This window comes from Anser cygnoides, chromosome 8 (genome assembly GCF_040182565.1).
Source record: "Anser cygnoides isolate HZ-2024a breed goose chromosome 8, Taihu_goose_T2T_genome, whole genome shotgun sequence".
In the NCBI taxonomy this organism is placed as follows: domain Eukaryota; kingdom Metazoa; phylum Chordata; class Aves; order Anseriformes; family Anatidae; genus Anser; species Anser cygnoides.
In genome coordinates, this window is record NC_089880.1 from 31,843,662 (window position 1) to 31,858,868 (window position 15,207).

The 15,207-nt window shown below is 51.7% G+C and overlaps 1 protein-coding gene across 2 annotated transcripts in view; it reads left to right on the forward strand.

Annotated features, from left to right (window-relative positions):
• The first annotated feature begins 7,099 nt into the window (after positions 1-7,099).
• The window catches only part of PDE4B (phosphodiesterase 4B), a 192,026-nt gene continuing 183,918 nt past the window's right edge, over positions 7,100-15,207 (forward strand). Inside the window, exons 1-2 of one of the 2 annotated variants that reach the window (XM_067001866.1) lie at positions 7,100-7,196; positions 7,805-8,040. The gene's annotated coding sequence lies outside the window, so the exon portion shown is untranslated. Of the gene's footprint in view, positions 7,197-7,804; positions 8,041-12,612; positions 12,790-15,207 lie in introns of those variants that run through there. The other variant, XM_067001867.1, reaches the window with a different exon arrangement.

Consider the following 15,207-nt stretch of genomic DNA (forward strand, 5'->3'; position numbering starts at 1 on the left):
CTTTGTGTGAGAGGCAGTCCTGCCCCTGCCGGTGGGTTCCCGTGGATGAACCTGGTCGCCGAGCTGTTATTTAAAAGGGGAAAATCTTCAGAGTTTCTTTTTTGCAGTTTGCCGTGACTGGACCTTGGAGATGACGGAGCTGCTGTATGGTGCACGATGATTTTGTCAGGAGGCTCCTAGATGTAGGTGCCACCAGCCTGCAGCTGGTCCCGGGCAGGGACAAGGCTCACACCTGGCTTCAGCCTGAATGTGAGTCTTTGGTGACGGAGCTGGAGCATTCCCTGTGCTCTCGGCTGCTCCCATCCTCAGCCATTTGTCACCTGGTGTTGGGTGAAGGGACCGAATCCCTCCCTCTGCATCGGCTGCTGCGGGGCTCTGCCAGCGCGGGGCTCTGCTTCGGGGACCTGCTCTGACCTGGGCGGATGGATGGGGCCAGGGAGATGGGGCAGGAGGAGACAGGACAGAGCCTTTTATGCATCTCCCTGTACAAAGAAAGCTGCGAGGTGCTGGGGGAGGATGGCAGCACCCAGCCAGGCCCCAGCTGCCCCCAGCACCCCAGGCCTCCTGGCCCAACAGCACTATGCTAGGCCTCGGCGCGGGGAGGCCGTGGTGGAGGGCCCAGAGCACCCGGCACCGAGGGCTGGGGGAGCTGGGGCTGCTCGGCCTGGGGAGGAGAGAGCTGGGGGAGCTGCCCCTGGGTGCAGAGAGCTGGGGGAGCTGCCCCTGGGTGCAGAGAACTGGGGGAGCTGACCCATGGGTGCAGAGAGCTGGGGGAGCTGCCCCTGGGTGCAGAGAACTGGGGGAGCAGAGGGGATGCAGCCAGGCCCTTCTTGGTGGTGGCACGGGGAAGTCCTGCCCCACAGAGGCTGAGAGCGAACAAAATATCCCTGCCCTGGAGGAACCTGTCACCTAAGAGCATTACCTGGTGGTGAATCACATCTGCTGGTTATAAAAGCGGTCCCTTAACGACTGTGAGCAATTCTCTGAGGAGGAAAGGGGAGCCTGGGCCCAGGAGCAGCGCAGGCCGGCAGCGGGGTGGCACGGAGCAGGGGTGCTGTGAGAGCCCTCCCTGCCCCTCGCAGTCACAAGAGGCATTCCCCGGGCTCCCCAAAGCTTCAGAGAAACCTTTCTGTGGGTCTTAGTTTTAAAAATACAGAGCTGAACAGTATATGCTGCAAATAGTTACCCAGACTGTGCTTTTGCTGTGGATATTCCACTTTCTGTGTTCCCTACTGCAGAACACCTAATTAAAATGCAGATTTCTACTGCATGTCCCGTTCCTCCATCCTTCCTTCTGCTGGGAAAGCAACGGGAGTTAATTTTGTCCAGACTGGAATGAAATCTGAAGGCCCTGATGTGATAAAGCACCGAGTTCCATGCTTGACCCCGTGCCCGCTTGGTTTTGGCAGGTGTCATTCAGTTCAGTAATTATCCTAAATAAAAAAAAAGGGAATTGTCTGTGTGAGACTCTAATTAACTATGACCCATCAGGAGCTTCTTATGCAAGAGCTGTCATCAGCAAAGCAGGGGAAGGCACTGAGAAACTCTCACTAGGAAATCTGAAAATCAGCCTCAATGGCTTATGAAAGAATGCAGTGCCCCGCTGCTAGGCGTGAATGGAAAAGCAAACGGTGGAGGGAGGTGGAGGAAGGGAGATCCTGGGGGGCTCTTAATGCTGATGAGAAGCCCCGGCCAGCGAGGTCTCTGGGCTGTGCTGAGGCTGCGCGTGGTCGAGGTCCCAGCAGCGCACACCCCTGCTTGTACTGCAGCCATAAATAGAGCGCCTTGGCTGGCCTGTTACCACCCGCAGTGCACGGTGCTTCTTTGCACAGTCACGGACGGGTCATTTCCGAATGCAAACTGAGCTAATTTCATTTTTAAAATGTTTTTTAAAACATCCGTTTACGTCTTTAAACCCGAGCAGAGCACTAAGGACAGATACCAAACACAAAACTTTCTGGTGCTACTTTTACAAAGCTGCCTCTCAGCAGAGAAACTCATTTCAATATTGAAAGTAGCGGCTTGTCAGCGATGTCGCTCTGCGAAGAAGAATGGATGTGATGGGGGAGCCAAGGAACAGACTTGCTGTTAGTTCTCCCAAATCAAAGCTGGCAAGGCAGCGCTGGGAGACACACGCATAGGTGGGCAGGAGACACAGCACAGGCTGGGGCTTGTGGTGGAAAGACGCACGCAGTGACTGACTTCAAGCTTCAAATGATGATTAAAGATCTGGGCCAGAAGAGCTTGGCAATTAAATAATTATTTAGTTTTTGGCCTGCCTAAGGTCAGGAGTGAGCTGCAGAGACCTGATGCTGCTTTGCCAGAACAGCTTGCCACCCCTCTGCCCCCAGCCACGCGGCGATGAAAACCCCTTTCCTAAAGCAAAAGGTCCCCGGTACAGATTTATGGCTGCAGAGAGATTTCTTCCTACGGCTGTATCTGGGGGATGTTTGCTGAGTTTGTTTTTTGTTTTCACTTCACAGGATTTTGAAATGCTCTCTGAAAATGTATGCCACGTTTTATTTGCTGCCCGTCTCATAAACACGGGTCCCTTTTGCTCTTTTTCCGATCAGTTAGATATGAAAAGAGATGGTGAATTAGGAGCCCTGTCCTTATCGCTCTGCGATGACTAACATCCAATTTCCTGTCTGGGGTTTCAATAGATTGCTCTCTAAACCACATGGAGCTATCTAGCTGCAGCAGCCACTCCTACGTTGTTGCACTAGCAAGGTTAAAACTGCACGAGCGTTTGCAGAGATCTTAATTCAGCACATCTGAAGATATATTTCAAGGTGAGCGCTGCTTTGTGGCCCCCTCGCAGTGCTGTCCAGAGCCATTAAGCGGTGACAGGGACCAGGCTGGTGTCAGGGGCCGAGGCAAACGGGAAGAGCCCACTGCTAGCGAGAAATGAGCTCTTTAAAGCTTGCCTAGCTGTAACGAGCAAAGGGAGGAGAAATTCTGCTTCGGTGATGGTGCTGACAGCGTTGGGAAGAACAGATTTCTGCCCCACACTTTCCCAGCTGCCCACGCACCCTGCGCATCCATCGCTGAAGCCCTCCGTCCTGCTTGTGCCATCACCGCCAGACACCAACCAGCTGGCCGCGTGTTCAGCGCTCCTCTCTGCTACTGTTGGATCCACGGGAAAACACAGGGGGCTTCAGAGAGCAAACATTTCCACTGCTGTCACGTGCGTTAGCAAAACAAACCGTCGGCGCCGAGCTTAATGCGCACCACCCGGATCACAGCCTCGGCCTGCACCGCAGCCCCTGCCTGCTGCTGAAGTGGCAGGGCTGGGGCTCCCCTTCCTTGCTCTTAAGGGCTGTTGTTTATTTGATCTTGTTTTCATCTACCTCATTTGTGTTGGATCAGCTATCGTCAGGCTAAAACACAGAAGGTTTTTTATTAATTTTTTTTTTTTTAATTTGCTCTGTTTTTTTGTAGTGCAGTGCATGAAGGACGGAGGGACTTTTCTTGCCAATGGGGGATCTTTTGTCACTCCAAAAAAATAAAAAATAAAAAAACCCACAGGATTAGGGTCTAAAGTCTAAATGGGTAGTGCATCGGTATATTTTTAGAGCGCTGATGCTAGTTAGCTGAGTCTAGTGAATTATTTTGCAAAATTGTTGCTGTTAGTGCAGCTGTACCCTGGCTGGATTAGACACACTTTTTGGAGGTGCTTTTCTAAACCTTAGCAGTAAAAAATCTAGATGCAAACAAGAAAGCCAGATAAGACCTTATCTTTGTAACCCTCCTGACAGGCCGGAAAATCACTTCGCTGGGCGTTTATCAGATTGAACCTGCAGGTCGTGTGTGCCTGCCCCAGCACAGGGTCCCCGGCAGAGCAGGCGCAGGACCGGTAACGGCAGACGGCTGCGACTGGCTCGGGCCCTGTTTATGGCATTTGGAGGCCCAGAAGGGGAAAAAAAACAAATTCTGGCTCCAGTCATCGAAAGGCCACGATTCCTAGGGAGAGCAGCAATGCGTCAGCAGCCGAGACGAGTGACTGGAGAAAGGGCTCAGCAGCACGGGAGCAGTGGCAGCCAGCACAAAGGGCCGCGCGCATCCCGCTGCGGGATTTAGCTCTTTCAGGAAAAACACTGCAAAGTACAAATCTACAAATCGAATTGTGGCCCTTAACAGGCAATTTGGAGCCACCCATTATTCAAGCCTGATGAAAACACAGTGAGAGCTGAAGGTGTGAAATGGCGGGGACCTCTCTTCTAGACACCTCAGGGTCTTCTGCGATGAAAGGCTTCGCCGGCCCCTTCACGGCCCTCACTCTAGGCTCACGGTTGCAGAGCAAGACCTGGAAAAGGAGGCCAAAGTCTGCAGAAGAGGTGTCGGTTTCAGTCCCCGTGGCAGTGTGAGAGATGGGCTGATGTTGCTGTACGTGCCTCCTGCAGCTGATGGAGCGACTGCGAGGTGGCTGCTGTCATCCGTACTGGTAGCAAAGAGCTCTGCGAGGCGAGGGAAGGTGTAAGTGGGAAGGGGGGGTCAGGGGCTGGCGAGAGCTCGCAGGCGTCGGGTGTGCATCTGGGCGCCCCCGGGCAGGCAGCAGCAGCTCTGTGACAACCGCGGTGTGTTTTCTGGTGGTTCACAGAGAAACGGTCAGCGAGGACACGGAGTGGGCACCAGCACTCCCGGTAAGCACCCTCTGCGGGCACAAATCACTTCCTGGCAATAAGTCCACGCAATAAATGATCCAAGACCACGAATTACATTGCAGGGCAGTGAGACAACCTGGCAGGGCGCCGAGGGCACTCTCAGGTCTTTACGGCCCTGGCGTGGCACAGCCCCTGCCCGAGCCTTCCCTGCAGCCCCAGCACCCCGCTGCTCCCAGCCCGAGCACGGCTGCCCTCCGGACCTCGGGACGGAGGCTTGGGAATGTGCCTGGAGGAATGGCGAGGGTGATGGGGGCCGCAGTAAAAGAGCTCAGGCCTAAATCTGATAAAAAGCAATAGCTGATTTATTTATTTATTTACTTGCGATCCCTCAACGTGCTTTCTCCTAGGCAGCCGTAAGGAAATGGTATGCAGAGCAGATGATCTGGATGAATATATATCCAGTTTGGGCGGGTGATTTTGCAAATACCCTGCCAGAAAAAACACTGCGTGAAGAGAATCGTAAAATAACTGAGGCCGGAGGGGCCCCTGGGGGCTCCCCGCTCACAGCAGGGCAGCGAGAGCAGGCTGCTCCTCGCAGCGTGCCCAGCGGGGTTGTGAGAGCTGGCCAAGGGTACGGGGCAGCTGGCAAAAACATCCTGTTCTGTGGAAAATGGGTTGTGCAAGGATTGCTCTTTGGGACTGCATCAGTGGGTGTGGGAAAAGAACGGCCCGCTGAACGACTGGGATGGAATTTAATCGAAATTTGCGGTTGTGACAGGTATCTGCTACGGGTAAATGATCTTAGCCTGTATTTTATAGTAGGGCTGACCCTCTAATATCTGTTCCAAAGTAAATCCATTTTCCTCTTCCGTGTAAAATACTGTTTACTTACATTAAGTGGCTGGAATACAGACACTTTGCAAAATCAAACATTTCCCAGCGGATGAAGAATGCTAGCTTTAATACCAGGGCTTTATTTCTTGTATTGCTCGTGATCAGATCAGTTTGTTAGACGGATCTTTAGCTGGTTCCTCTGTAAAACACAGGGGCCTTCCAGCCTTGTCTCTTATGCAAGATGAGCTGAAAAATGCTGTTAGTGGCTATTTTTTCACAGAACTCATCCACATCTAGCCAACAGAGCAGCCCTCCCTCCCACAGGTTTACGAACTGGGCTGGAAGCACCAACACGCGGGTTTGGGCTGCCAGCCAGGGAGCCCCCACCGGCAGGATCAATGTCCAGCAGCAGGTTCCCGCTGCCGGCTGGGACCCTGACCCTCGCCCTGCACTTTTCACCTTGACCCTCTCAGGGATTTAGGTTTTCCCGTAGGGCCGGGCTGAATGAATCAGCTCTCGGTGCCTCACAGCCCTGCCAGCGAACACCGGGAGGCTGAGGGGGAGGAAGAGGAGTGAAGTGCTCGTACACGCAGCAGTGTAAACAAGGAAGGCTGCGGAAAAGATGCTGAACCCTGGATAAACGGCATCAGCTATTTCCTTGCTAAATACTCTGCCTGAAGGAAACGGTCTTGTCCTGCCCTCCCTGGTGAAATCAATACCGATCCTTCGGGGGCAGTGGTTACGGCGGTGACTTTTGGTCCTGTCACAAAAGCAGCTGTTGAACCTTGAAGTGAATGAATGAGAACATCCAGCATTTCTGGGGCATAAAGGCAACAAGGCATAAAATAATCCACCTTTCTGCTGGTGTCTTTTTCTGCTTCCTTATGTGTGATTTACACGGCATCCAGCTCTTCCCAGCTAATGTCTACGATGCCCCAAGGCTATGAATTCCCCCGGTGCCCAACCTCCCTTTTAGAGCCTGGTCTATGGAGGCTGTAACATTACATCAGCAGTGAGCACCAAAGGTTGTGGTCAAATTTCTTTCAGAAGGAGAGCTCACCAATGGAATTACCCTCACTGGCCTTAGATTGGAAGAAAACAGTTCATGCCACCCCTGTCCCTACCTAGCATCCTGAGTGCTGCGAGCTACGCGTGCGTGCTGGCTGATAAATGAAGGCTTCCCGTGGCTGCACCCCGACCTCGGCTTTGCTTTAGGGCTGCAGAGAAACCAGGCTCTGTTTAAAACCTGCACTGCGTTTTAGAAGACTTTTAAATTAATAAAATGAGCTTCAGAGGTTTAGTAAGCTGCTGCTGTTTTCCATAAGAAAACCTAGCTGATCATTCCTACAGCAGGCAGCGTACTGAGACCTGCCTGCCCTGGGAGGCAGGAGTCAGGCTCAGCCTGTCTTCCCTCGGCTCTTGGAAGCAAAAGCAGCAACTCTGCCGGTATTAAATGTGGAGGGTAAATTTCACTGCCTGATCTCAGGATCACAGCAGCCATCGCAGCCCGTCCTATTCCCCGTGTTTGATATGTGAGAGCTTCCTCAGCTGTTTCAGCTGCAGTGGAAGGGCAGAGATGGGAGCACAAGCTGTCATTAATTATGCCTAACGAATTAATTCACTGGTCTCTTACAGCAGTCAGTGTATTTTTTTCCTCCCCCTATTTTCATGCTGCCCTATAAATGCAGAGGGGGAGGCACCAGCCACCTTCTCCATGTGGTGCTGGCAGTAGGAAGACATCTCCCGGTCATCTCTTTGGTAAGAAGAAGAACTCTGGAGGGCTTGCAGAAAGTCGTGCAAAGGCAAAGGATGGGAAGCACCTCCTCAGTGGCAGTTCTGGGATGGTGGAGGGCACAGGAGCCACAGGAACTGAGAAACCTTTCTGCCAGCGGTGTCCTTCGTAGTGTGATGCCAACTAACCAAGCAGCACAGCACGGCCAGGGGAGGGAAGTAATTTCACCTTAGAGACAGGAAAATTTTCCTTTTTCCTTTCGGCAGTGAAGTAAAGGCTGTGTTCCCCTTATTTTTAGCATTGCTAATACTAGCCGTCCTCATTCAAAAACACAGTTGCTTTTACTCCCTCTCTATTTTAATAGGAAACATATCTTCTTTTTACTGTTTTGACAATACCTTGCTGAAGCCATTTATTCTATTCTGTGCAAGCTCTCCCACCACATTTATCGCCAAGGTATCTGAGTGCATTAAGCAAAATGACTAGCATCTGCCAGCTGATTTTTTTTCCTCATAGTCTCTTCAGAGAAAAAAAAAATGGATACAACATTTTTTTTACAACATCCTATTTTGGTAGGTGGGATTTTTTCCCATCCTCTTTTGCATATCCATTGCCATATTTTTTTTTGCTGTAGAGAAAGCAAAGCTCAAGAGATGTACACTTCTTATGGACCAGCAAGTGGTGACATTTAACGGCACTTCTTGTTTCATTGCGTATCCTGGGATTTGATCCCGTGACAGCTCTACCTGCTGACCACAGAGCCATCGCATCCCTCCTCTGACTGCCAGCCACGACGGTGCCAGTGGCGCCCTTCGTCCTGCTGGGTCACCTTCTGGCTATGGTGGGCTCGGAGCACGGAGCGATAGCAAGGTGAGAGCACTGCACTTGATTTTATGGGCAATTAGAGCCTAGGGTGGTTGTTGGTGGTGTTCGGCAGCGTCCTGCATGCTCGCTGGCGTTTCTGAAGTGCCGCGAGCTTCCTTTCCAGTCACGTCACAGTGATAAAGACAATACCTAATATTGGTCAGGTCATCGTACACCAGAATGGGACAGAAGTGGTAAGTCATCACCTGCAGACGCTGAAAAACATGACTCAGACTCTGGTGAGAGCTCAGTGTCAGCAACACATCCAAAAATACTCTCATGTTGCCGCCTGAGCTGACCGCTTGCGCATGGCCTCCGCATCGCTGGCACCTGGGGGTTTGTCAGCGGACGGCAGTCCACTGGCCTGCAGGGTGAGAGGTGTAGCGGTGGAGGAACGAGGCCCCATTACTGGGACATAGATGTCCCCCTACGGAGAGCATTCGAAGCCTCTGAGTAATTATCCTGTCAGTTCCTGTAAGGAAGGCAGTGGGATCCCAGGGCCTAAAGCTTAAACGTGAAGCGACTCGAGGGAGAATGAGAACAGATGCCTCCCTCCTACCTCCTGAGGAGGAGATCAGTTCATTGCTGCCATTAAAACTGTTTCATCCGTACGCCTTGGCCTAAATTTGTGCTGGGCCCTGAGCGTTACCTCAGGGAGAGGCGCTTGTAGGAGGCCTCTGGGCAGCTTCTCTGTGGGCTCGTACAGGAACGGGGGGGCCTGGCCGCGAACACCGGCTGGACAGCCTGATGTGCCCCCAGGTGGGACTCTTCAGGACTTGCCTGCCACTGTGTGTGTCTGAAGGTTAAAGACACATCTTCAGAGCATGGCAAAAGCGTTGATCATGTAGTATTCGTCCACATAAGTCGCACACAATCCTTTCTCTTGGCTGGCAGGATATCGGTCAGATTTGTGAGCCTTGAGTCCTTTAGGATGTTTAGAGCGTCTCGAAAATGAAATATTTCTGTTCAGGAGTGGTATTTGGTAAATAATACAGCAGTGTAAGACCAGCAAACTTCTCAGCCTTCAGCATTCAGTTGCAGTGCAGATTATGAGCTCTCAGGGTCGGTGGAATATCTTAATGCCACGGACGACTTCTTGAAGTAGGCTTGGCAGACTTGGGAGAGGAAGATAAGAATAACACAGCCTGTGATATGATCACAGCATGAGCTCTAAAATTTCTTAATTTCATCCTCCCAGTATCAGCCTTTGCTATCAGCGTTTGTTTCCAATAGGATGTCAGAAAGCTGGAGATCTGCGAAGAGAGGAGGATCATGGCAGTCACGGCCAGGTCCTCCTCCACCGGGGGAAGCTCTGTTGTCCGCTGGGAGGCCTCGGAGCTCGGTCGGTGTTCCCGAACCGGCATTACTGGTGGATGGTCTTGTTGCCAGGGAGCTAAAAGGTACTGCACGCTGCCTGGAGGCTGCGGGGGGCTAAGAGCAAGACTCTCATTTTCTTGGACTTGTAGTCAAGAAGACAAGGTTTTCTTTTAGTATCAGAGCCATTTTATTTGTCCTGTCGTGACTTATGTACAGTCAGTGCTCATTTAGTTAAGCAGAGCTTAGAGGTGATGTTCCTAAATGCTCCACACCCAACAATCAAGGACTTAACTCCTTCCCAGAAGTGATGGACACTGAATTCACTAGGCAATGCTACAATTATTTCAAAAATTACTAGTTTTATTCAATTGCAAACTATATGAAACTCTCAAGGTTGAGATGTATTTTGCAAGGAAGGAAATGTGGGCATCACCCAAACCTAGAACACAGATTAAATCTGGAATGCATGAAAGGGTTGCTGACCTCGACCTCACTGCAGAGTTTCACGACATTAATACCCTCACACTCCAGATTTTTCATCAGAATTTTTGTGTGACTCTCTGAACAAGGCAGCATACAGAGAAAAAAAAAATCTTGCTTCTACTCAGTGCTCCAGTGTGTAACCAAAAATTTTATTTCAAATGGGAACAGAAGGGCTGATGTGATCCTTAGATGTGCAAATAGGAAGCAGGGAGTGAGAGTGGCCAAGTGATTTATGGAACTGATAACACTGCTATCAGAATACTAGAAATAGTTTTGCAGCCCAAATATTGTAAAATGTATTTCTAGGTTTTGAGAGGCCTAGAAAAAAAACGTGAAAATATATGTTTGAAGAGTGGAGAAAATGCCACGTATAAGGAATTTAAAGAGCTTGATCTGTTTATTTTACCAGAAAGAGGAGTAAGCTGTGGTTTGATTACTGTGTTAAATACTGTTAGATGTTTTGGTTCACCAGGGAAGGGCACAATAAGAAACACTGCTTGAAAGCTGAAGTCAGACAAGTTCAAATCGGAGTCTTAAGTACATATTTTCTTGTTGTCAGTGAGCAAACAGTAGAACAGACTACCAGCTGGTGACTTCTCTGATGTCCTGTCTTCTGACTCAGACTGGGTGGCTTTGGGAAATATGCTTTTCTCAGACACACAGTGCTGAGCGGGGGGAACTGGTGACGGCTTATGAAGTGCAGAAGGTTAGACCAGACCTGGCGCTGGTCTAGCTTGTGTCTTCTGGAGGCACCTGAGACTTGTGCACCTTATTCTTTCTGAAAAGTGTGTGCCTATTTCTTTCTGTTGTCACATAACTGAAATGAAGGTGTTCCCTACCAAGGGTGAAGCTCAGGGCAGGGAATGTCTGTGTATTGGTGCAAACCAGTATGTGTCCATCCATGTCGGGCAGTGCATGTGGCCGTAAATCACTCCAGGACTTTGGGACCAAGAGTGCCAGGCTCACAGCTCTGTCTCAAGCACAGTTCCTGCACACAGTGCCACACAGGCTGCTTTGGCCACTGTGGCTTTGCGCTGGGGTGAGTTATCCCCCCGAGAGCTGCGTATTAAAGCAGTACAACACAAAGTGGTGTTGCTCTGCAGGAACTGGAGGTGGTCACAGAGAGAAACATCCAGATGGCCACTCTGCAAGGTGACAGCTCCTGTTTCTGCTGGAACTCAGCTCAGTCCCTGTTGGCCCTACCTCTGATATCCTGCTTTTATGTGAGAACAAAATGCAGCTCATGCAACTGAATGTAAGCATCCTGGGTTCCACTTCCAAGCCAGAAAGTACATTAGGAAGAGCTCTCCAAGATAAAGTGGTGCAAATCTTTCTTTTTTTGAGACCGCATGCTCGATAGGCTAGGAAATGTCAGGAGCGGTATTTTATTGGCAAAGAAAAGGATGAGATGATAAGTGTTAAAGGTGCAAAACGGTTCCACAGGAATGCTTTTCAGTTGCTGTAAAAAATCTGGCATTACAGCATCATGTATTCTTGGAGGTTACCTTTCTTCTTTGCTCTTGTTTGTGATGTGAGGTAATGGAAGGAATAGGGTATATACAAATCATCGTTTGGGTTATAACTATTAGCAGCCTTACACTCTCTTACATTACAGAAATAAATTCCACCTTATTCAAGAATGGAAAAAAGTTAAAAATGGAACTTTTACTGGTCCTTAGTAATATATACTATGTATGCTAAAAAGTTACCTAAATGTATTTTATGGAAATCCAGCAAGCAGTTACTAACTTTTCATTTTACCACAATATAACTAAATTGCTATAGAGGCAATCTTTTCTTTTTTTCATTTTTTTCTTTCTCCCCTCTTTATGATTGTGGTACAAAACTTTCATTCAATATTGTTCTCTTACCCTGCATCGCATAAAGACTGGTTTATCAAGATCTGGTCTGGCCTGCACTGAATCTATGGGATGCTCGGCTAGGGGATAGTACTTCAGCAAGAACTACAACACAGCAGCTTTCTGTTCAGCTTGCAGACACTGTAGTCATTAATCACTGAAATCACGGCTCTGTGTCATCTACAAGTAGTGAATTTAACTTGTAATTCAAAGGGGTTTACAATGGCTACATTTTATTTTTGGATTCTGAGGTTTTAGGGAGTTGGAGCTGCTCCTTTCAAGCCTTTTAAACGTTGCTCCTCAGCTGCGGAGGGAAGAAAATTACTCTTTTAAAATCCGAACCGAGTTACATCATTAGATTGCTCGGCCTTCGGTAAGGACCTCGGACAGCTGAAGACCTACCAACGAACCGACCGCCCCCAGACCCAGCGCCAAACACAGTCAGCCCCGGTGAAGTGACTCCTAAAATTCCCCATCGGAGGCGTCCCGGCTCCGGGGCAGCCCTGTCACGGCCGCGCCCGGCTCCTGCCCCGCGCCCCGTCAGGGGGCCGGGGGCGACGGTTCCCGGGGCCAGCCTTGAGCCCGCCTCGGCCCGGCGATAACAACGGCGGCCGGGCTCCGGGGCTCCCCGCTCCGCTCCTGTGCCAGCCGCCCGCGGCTGCCGGGCTGCGCAGGCCGCTCGGCGCCCCTCAGGTGCCGCCGGGAGGGGCTCCGGCCTCGGCGGGCCGAGTGCCGGCGCGAGGGCTCCGGGCGTCCCCGGGGCCGGCAGCGCCGCCCCGGCCGTGCCCGCCGCGCTCCTCACGGGCGGCGCTCGCCCCTCCCGCCGCCTGCCGGGGCTGAGGCGAGCCCGCCCCGCGGCCGCGGGGGAAGGCGCCGCTGCCTGCCGGCAGCCCGCGGCCGGGGAGCGGAGCGGAGCGGCCGAGGCAGGTGCTGGCCCCGGTAGCTCCGCCGCGCTCGGCTGCCGCCGCTGCCATTGCCGGCGGTGAGGAGCGGAGGAGCCCCGGAGGAGCGGCGGTGGCGGCGGGCTGAGGGCGAGCCCAGCCCCGCGGCGAGCCGGGCTCAGCCCCGCGGGCACGACGCCGGGCTGCCGGCGGAGGTAAGCGCCCCCCCGGATCCGCCGTGCCCCGGGGTTGGGTGCCCGGGGCTGGGGACCCCCCGGGCCGGGGGTGCCGGGGGTGGCGGGGCCGGGGGCTGCGAGCCGGGGGCTGCCGGCCCCCTGCGGGCTGCCCTCCGCCGGCTGGGCGGGCAAACGCCGTAGTCGCTCGTGGGTTGTTTTCGGTGGTTTCGGTAAGTTTGGTGGCGTGGAGTCGCCTGGCATTGGGAATGGGTAGTCTTTTTTTTTTTTTTTCCCATTAATTAATTAATTAATTATTTAAAGAGGGAAAAACGTGTTTTTTTTTTTTTTTTTTTGTTGTTGTTTCGAGTGTTCTACTGGAGTTGTTTTATTGCTAGAGCTGTGGAGGGGGGTGAAGGGGGTGCCAGGGCTGAGCCTCACGCGCCGCCGTCGTGTCCCCGAGGCCGTGGAGCGGGGCCGCGTGTGCCCGCCGTGCGGTGGTGGAGGGGCCCTGCGGCCCCTTCCCTCAGGTCAGGGCTCCCCCCGCGTTGATTTCCCCGTGGCGTTTTCTCTTCTAGGCTTTGCTGCTGTGCGCCACGTTGGCTGGCGGGTGGTTTGAGTGGATTTGTGTGCCCGGTTCTCCTTCCCTCAGTTCAGCGCCCGGAGGCTCGGGAAGTTTGGTGCTTGCCCAGGGCACGGCCCCGCAGCCCCAGCGGTGCTGCCTTCTGCTCCTGCCCGAGGGCGAGGGGTGGAAGTGGGCCCCGAGAGGCTCCAGAGGCTCTGGCTCCTTACCAGGGTATCCCCAGCGGCCACCTGTGCTGAGGAGAGAAGTCCTGGTAGATTTCTGTGTTCTCTTAGCAGCAGAATGCGTACCGCGGCTTGTGTTTTTTCCTCTCTGAAACTCAGACGTCCAGAGGAAGCAGTGGTGAACAAGCCGAATGATTGCATTTGCAGGTTTTAAATCCAGCGACCCAGAGAAGTTCTTACGCGGCTTTGAGCGAGGGCCTTGTTTGCTGCGTCCCTCGCAATCGGCTGCAGAGGTGGTGGCCAGATTGTAAACAAATCTCTGATTTATAACTCATCTGGACCCTAAGCTCTTTAGTACAAAGAGTGCTTTCCTCGTACGCTATTAAGTATACTGGCTGCATATAGCAGATTATTCATAGTAATTGCCTGTCTGTTTCTCACGTCATCTGATCTGCCTGAGTCTGTTACCACCTGCCTCCTCAGGTACGCCAAGTTACATCTGTACCTTGTTTTATTCTTGTCCTTGGACATCTTGGATTCCAGTAAACCATTTTAATGTAATGTTTAAATTTGAGCCTGAACTAAAATACAAGATTCAGCCTCGCTTGGCTGCTGCTTCCAAAAACATGCTGAGGTTGAATTTGCACTTAGGTGCAAAGTTCAAGCTCAGAATACAGCGTCACGGACGTAGGAAGTGGACCAAATCCTGGTCCCGTGCTGGTTTGGGCCCTTTTCTCATTTTCTGGTAGCAAAGAGGGTGCTGCAAATACATCCCGTTCTCTTTTAGGTGCTAACTTTGTCTTTGTGCCAGCTCCTCCCCTTGCCCAGCGCTGGCAGCTTTGTGTCCTGGACCTTCCCACACCTCCCCAGCCACCTCGGTGCTTCCCAGCAACTTGGAACTCGCACGTAGGCCTCCCCTTCTTCAATATTCTAATCCTTACTGAAGAGCCTTACGTATCTATCAGGAAGCTTATAACAGATTAGCTGACTAATCGTCTCTATGAACAGTAGTCTTATTTAAAAGTCGTTACAATCAGCTATCTTCCATATTTAAAATGGGTAACCCTGGGCAGAATCATAAAATCCTTCCTAAAACGGCAATTTTTGGTGCTGATAACTTGGCCGGTTGGGATGACTCGCTTTACCCACACAAAGCTGCCTCGGAGTTATCCACGCAGCGCAAGCTATCGCTACGGCTCCTCTGGGTTCTTTGTAATAGTACAGTGGATATTTATTATTAGCGTACAGTTATTAGCAGGAAGAAATCAAGTCTAGGTGACGTGCTCTGCAGTGCATCTGGTTCTGGGCATCGTGTAGAAAATGCGGTTGGCAGCTGCGCTGCTTGGAAGTGCCCTCTGCATCTGGGAGCGCTGGTGTGGCCGCTTTTAATGCCACTTCCCCAATTCCGTGCGCATTTACAGAGCAGGCGGTTAGCAGCCAGCATCCAGAAAGGAACGCTCTCAGAACTTCCTTCAACTTCTGTTTTGTAATGTGAAACTTCCCATGCTCGCACGGCACGGCACGAGGGGGGTTTATTGCACTGCTAGCACCGCTTGTTCTCTGTGTAATGGGCTCGTGGTGTCGGGCTTAAGGGAAATTCACAGTACAGACGTGGTAGTTCTTGTGCATTGAGGAAAACAGAGACAAAATGGTGTGGAGAGACACCTTTATTTGTTTAAATGAAGTGCCTGTAGTGCAGGAAATAAAGCATGC